The following is a 6476-nucleotide window of genomic DNA, read 5'->3' on the forward strand; positions in this document are numbered from 1 at the left end:
GAGCCTTTAGTCACAGTGGTTTGCCTGGTGTCAAGTCTGCAGTTTCAGTATCAGCGCTCTGCTGGTGGTTGTTACTCACTGCATAATCCAGCAGAGATGCTCCTGGTGTCCCTGCTTTGGGGAGCAGGAATTGATGCACACCCCAGTTACTGCCAGCTGAGAATATCAATATTCAGGGATGGGAAAAAAAACACAATGTGAAAACACAGTGATACCAGCAAGATCTTCAGTCTCTTGGCTTTCCTTATTTGCCTGTGTTTAAAAAAGTAACCAAAAAAAAAAAAGCTCCAACACTATTTTGTTTATATTATTAAAGCTTTAAAAATAGTTTGACTGGTAAAAACCAACCCCATTTCCTGTACTGAGTCTGGTTCAGTGGCTGGGCACCATGCTGTGCCACCCAGGGAAGGAGGACAGTCTCAGAAGAGGGTGGATTTCCTTTTCCTAGAGCCAGGGTGCTGCCAGACCTCAGCCTCAGTGTTCCACCTGTGTGGCAGGTACAGCTGGAAAAGGGGCCTTGGCCATGGTACGTGAGGCACAGCCTGCTGCTTGGTCAGTGAGGGCTCAGAGCTGCAGTTGCCAGCCTCACACAGGCTCTGCGCTCGGGTCCTGGGCTGTGTTTGATTTATTTGTTTATTTATCTGCTCTCTCCCTTGGGCCAGGCTTACTGCCAGGCTCCTCTCTTAGTGTGTATCATCTGTCCCCCAAAACTGGACCCTCATTAGGTAATGGGAAATAGTTTACCCCTTCAGACAAAAGTAAACCCAGAAACATCATCAGTGGGAATTGTTTATTTAGGGATATTTATTTAGGCATTATTCATGTAGGGTTGGAACTAGATGGTCTGTAAGACCCCCTCCAAGCCCAACCATGCTATGATTCTATTATTTATGTATAAAAAAGAACAGAAATAACCCAGTTCAATACATGGGGAGAATGATCTGCAAGGTGGCACAGGCAAAGACCATCCCCAGCTGGCTGGGCTGCAGGGTTTGCAAAGAACTCTTGCAGCTGACTGCCTTGAGCAGCAGCAGCAATTGACAGCCAGGCTCTGGGAGATGGAGGGAGGAAAATGTAACATCTGGACACAACCCCAGCTGTGTACCTGCACTGCCTTCCCCTCTGATCCTGCCAAACACCAGTTCTCCTGGTTCCAGGAGTCAGTCCTGCCTGGCCTTGGTGTGTGAGCTGAGGGATGGAATTGTTGGTCCTTCCCTGCATTTCCCCCATACAGAACAGTCTGGAATAACGGTGGGATTCTGCTCAAGGACTGCCTGCCCTCCGACAGGAGGGGCTGTCCTGGAAGCTGCAAACCACAACAAACTCACCTGTTGGTCAGTCTGGCCCTTGGAACACCCGGGACAACGGGAGGTTGGGGAATGCTGATCTCCAGCCTTGCCCACGGGCCACCAGCTGCCTCTGGAGAGCAGCAGCTGCAGGAGTTGAGCTCTGTTTGTAGCTCAGTGTCGCTCTGGTCCCGCTAGGTGTACTTTTTGTTGATTCTGTACTTTCAGCCACCGTCAGTGACAGCCGGAGCACCAGAGAGCCCGGAGCCGCAGCCCTGCCGGCTCTCCCACGGCGCAGCTCCCACCGCCGCCACCGTGAGCTCCGCATCTCCGGGCCCTGGGCAAGGCCACTCCCGGGTTCGGGAGCTCCTGTCCCGGTGCCTCCCGTCTCCGTGTGCACCACCCGTGAGCCGCAGCTCCCCGGGGGGCAGAGAGGCACCGGCAGTACCGGCGGGGATGAGCCGGGCCGGTCCCGCCGGGGATGGGCCAGGCCGGGAGCAGAGGCGGTACCGGCGGGGATGGGCCGGGCCGGGCCGGGAGCAGAGGCGGTGCCGGCAGGGATGGGCCGGGCCGGGAGTAGCGGCGGTGCCGGCGGGGATGGGATGGGCCGGGCCGGGCCGGGAGCAGCGGCGGTACCGGCAGGATGGGATGGGCCGGGCCGGGCCGGGAGCAGCGGCGGTACCGGCAGGATGGGCCGGGCCGGGCCGGGCCGGGAGCAGCGGCGGTGCCGGCGGGGATGGGATGGGCCGGGCCGGGCCGGGAACAGCGGCGGTACCGGCAGGATGGGATGGGCCGGGCCGGGCCGGGAGCAGCGGAGGCGCGGCCCTGCCCGGTGACGCCGTCACGTGACGCTGCGCGCTGACGCTCCCCGGTGACGCCGCAGTGACGCGACAGCGGCGGGCCCAGGCCGAGCCCAGGCCGAGCCCGGGCCGAGCCCGGTGAGGGCCGAGCGGAGCCCGGGAGAAGATTCTGGAGCGGGGAATGGAAACGTCTCCGGGAGCGGCTCCAGGGCCCGTGCTGCGCACCGCCCATGAAAAGGTGCAGTTCTGTGCCTGCAGAAACCTGCAGTTGTGGTGACTCCTCATTTATTTAATAACCCTAAACCAGCATTTAAATCACTTAAATCAAGAGCCGCTGTGCAGCGAGGCTGTTTTCTCCTCAGGGAGGACGGAGCAGGCACACAGTGCCCCTGACTGCCAGGCCGTGTGCCCTCCCTGCGCTCCAGCAGCAGTGTGGGTGAGTCACGGAGTCCCAGAGAGCTGAGCTGAGCTGACGGGACCCACGGGCGCCACCAGCCCCCGGCCCTGCACAGGGCCCCCAGGGCACACACCACCGGATTGTATTTTCCACCACCTCTTGGGGCTGTCTGTCACCGCTGCTCTGGGGAGCCCATCTCAGCGTTCATCCACTCTCTGCGGCCAGAACTTTTTTCTGGTATCAAACCTAACCCTCTCCTGACACAACTCCAGCCATTCCCTCTGGTGCTGTCCCTGGTGACCACAGAGATCAGTGTCTGCACCTCGTCCCCTCATAAGGAAGGTTCAGATTGCGACCAGTCTGGGCTAGGAATTGAAATGTTTCGTCTCCTATGACTACTGAAGACAGAGGCCCTGCCAATGCAGGGTGAGCTCTGCTCTGGATATCCTTGTTCCTGAGGGGGAGTGGGGGCTGGCCCAGCCAAGCAGGTCTGGATTTTCTCTTACTCAGGTCATACTGGATGTTCTGAATCCCCCTGTCTGCACAGGGGACTCTCCAGTGGGACATGGTTAAGGCCAGGTGACCAGATCCCAGGGACCTTCCTTCCTTAGGTCAAGGACCCTTCCTGGGTTTTCCCCAGAAGGAAAGGACAGCCATCAGGGCTGAGCACTGGTAAACAAAAAACCAGCAAACCCTCACAACAGCTTCCTGCCCTGGTACCCAAACACTGCTGCTGTATAAATACAACACTGATTCTTGCAGATTATTCCTCATCAGCCCCTTTAATTGAAGGCAGTTTTCTTTAAAAAAGCAAACAACTTCCAACAGTGAAACTGTGCAAGACCACATTTCTGTTCCCACACCCAGAGTTCCATGCAGATGTTGGTTCTGCTTGTAAGAGTAATGTGGGATTTCTCCACATTAAAAAAGTCACTGTGAAGAGCTAGAGGGGGATGACTCGTGCAACCACTGAAGAGACTTTTCCAATTCTGTCAGCACAGCAGGGGTGGGAATTGCATTAGGGACCTGTGAGATGACTGACCAAGCCTGCGGTCACTGCAGAAAAATCAGCTCAGTGCCAGTCAGTGCCTGGGCCTCCTGAAACTGAGCTGGCATAAAAACAGGCAGATCATGTTAAACAGCTTCAGAGCAGACAGATAAAGGGCAAAAGCAAAGCTGCACTTAACCCAGATAATCTGATATGTACACATGCAGAGCCTGAGCAGATCAAACCCAGAGTGGCAGCTGGGATGAGTCACCCGTGTGGAGTCAAGGGGAAGATTCACCACCTTCTCCACTACCAAACAGCCCGTGGATCTGCACTGGTGGAGAAGCAGCTCTGGAATAAATTCCTGCTCTCCAGATTACCTTGTCTGTGCTTGTGGTGCCTCTGGGGCAGGTAATGTGTCTATTCCTCACATGCTGTCAGTGGTCACAGCGGGCCAGGGGCCGTGTGGTAATCACAGAATCATGGGATGTTTTGGGTGGGAAGGGCCCTCAAAGCCCATCTAATCCCACCCCTGCCCTGGCAGGGACACCTTCCACTGTCCCAGGTGCTCCCAGCCCTGTCCAGCCTGGTTTTGGGCACTGCCAGGGACCCAGGAACAGACACAGCTGCTCTGGGCACCCTGTGCCAGGGCCTCACCACCCTCACAGGGGAGAACTTCCTCCCAGGATCCCATCTAAACCTACCAGAAGCCGAGCTCCTATCAGGTCAGATTTCCAGGATTTCAATTTTAAAATCATGGAATCACAGAATCATTATGGGCACAATAGACCTGTGAGAGCACCAAGACCAAGCACCAGCCCAGCACCACCACCATGTTCACCACTAAACCACGTGCTTGAGTGCCATATCCCCATGTGCTCTGAATTCTGCGGCACTTGAGGACACAAACTTGTGCAATCCCCTCTTGATCAGTGCTGAGACCCCTCACAGTGCTCCTGTGCAGGCTTTTGCCAAAAGTGAGGGCTGGAGCAGTACCCCCAGCATGACCTGTCCAACACACCTGGGCTGTGTTGGTTCCTGGGGAGAACAGTGCAGTAGAGCTCTCCCTGCTGCTGCCTCCTGCTCAGGGTGTTCTCGCTGCTGCTGCCCCCTGCTCAAGGTGTTTTCCCAGCTGCTGCCCCCTGCTCAAGGTGTTTTCCCAGCTGCTGCCCCCTGCTCAGGGTGTTTCCCATCTGTGCAGCATATTCTCCCACCTGCTCAGGGTGTTTCCCATCTGTGCAGCATGTTCTCCCACCTGCTCAAGGTGTCTCCCAGCTGTTCAGGTATTCTCCCACCTGCTCAGGGTGTTCCCTGCCTGCTCTGCTGCCTCTGAGAGCTGCAGTCCCAGCGGAAGCAGCTACCACAATCTGAAATTAGGTCTCGCCTCATTCGACACACTTTGTTTTACCCTGTGTGGTTAATCCAGACATCATCAATCTGGGACACGAGTGTCCCTTGTTTGAAGGCTGTTGGCAGAGGGAGCCTGGTGAGACACTGGTGACAAACAGTAATTACCCAGTTTGGATTACTGCACTAATCCAGTGTAACAATGCAAACACATTGTAATTCATGAAAACCAAACAAACACCACTTACACACGTACATTGCATTTACAAGGAAGGAAGATTCTCTTAAATAACCAATATTATCTTGGAAATAATACAAGAAAATAAACACAACCAACATTCAGAATAGAAAAGCAGCAAAACTTTATTACTAATTCCCAGGTGGAAGGATGAGGCCTTTTTATTCCATTAGGAATAGTTTTAAAATCAGCAATTCCAGGTAATATTCACTCAGGAGTGCAAAATAAATTGGCTCAGGAGAAGTCAGACCTACTCCAATAAAATGTTGGTGATGTGTTTGTGTATACAGCAGTAGTGAAACTGAAAGTAAAAGCATCCTGTTTGATATTCCAATTTGAAAGTTAGTTTTGAAAAGCTGGAACAGAAAAGGTCCACCAATACAATTTAATTGATGAGGAAAAGAGAAATTGAGAGGTTTAAAATGTTTTCTATTTAATAGTGAGACGACTGAGAGATGATAATTGTATTTACATTACTGAGAAGTACTTTACCCAAATAAAGGTTATGAGACTTAATCAAGTAGAGTAAACTGGTGTGAGATAAAGGCTGAAACAAGAGCACAGGGGGTAGTTCTGACCACAAGCTCTGGGAAGGCCAGTGTGTTTTCACTGGGATTTAATAACATCTCAGAATAACTCACACAGGTCCTTGCTGGCTGATAGAATCTAAAAGCCAAAGTTCACAACGATTTTAAGTTCCTTTACAGATAATTCTAGACTCTTACTACAAGTCATCACTATTTAAGGATATAAGGTTTGTAAAGCCACACACTGAAACCTTGTAGAAAAACTAAGGAAGCAGTTTAAACCTGACTTTCTGAGGGTTTTCACCAATTCATATTTCAGTATCACACAGGGAAAAGCTCCAAACTCATATTGAAACTGGCTTTCCTTACAGGCAGGATTGGTTCAGCTCATTCTGAATCACAGGGGCACTGCTTATATCCCATCTACGTTTATATGTGAGATACCAGATAGATGGTGTAGCTCTCATGTATCCAGTGGGGTTCAGCTACAGTTCATCTTTTTGGCCTGGAAGGTCTGAATTGGCCCCATGTACATAGTGGCACCATTCCAAGGTGTCTGGGATGGCTGGTGTTGATACAGCCACCTCTGCAGCAGTCACCAGTGTTCGGTCTGATAGGTCCTGCCTTAAACAGCCATATCATAACCATGACACTACCAGCAATGCCATCATTTTGGGGCCTCAAAACAGATCCTTTGCAGTTTCCTGATGACAGAAGAGGGATTATATCAAAGATGTAAACAAAGACAACACTGCATTCCGTTAGAGAGCAGAAGTGTTCTGTCCACAGAAGAGAAGCCAAGCCGTTGATGAATCTTTACTTTGATTCCAGTGCCTGAAGGGGCTCCAAGTGATCTGGACTTTAGACAAGAGCCTGGAGTGACAGGACAGAGG

This window comes from Haemorhous mexicanus, chromosome 1 (genome assembly GCF_027477595.1).
Source record: "Haemorhous mexicanus isolate bHaeMex1 chromosome 1, bHaeMex1.pri, whole genome shotgun sequence".
Classification (NCBI taxonomy): domain Eukaryota; kingdom Metazoa; phylum Chordata; class Aves; order Passeriformes; family Fringillidae; genus Haemorhous; species Haemorhous mexicanus.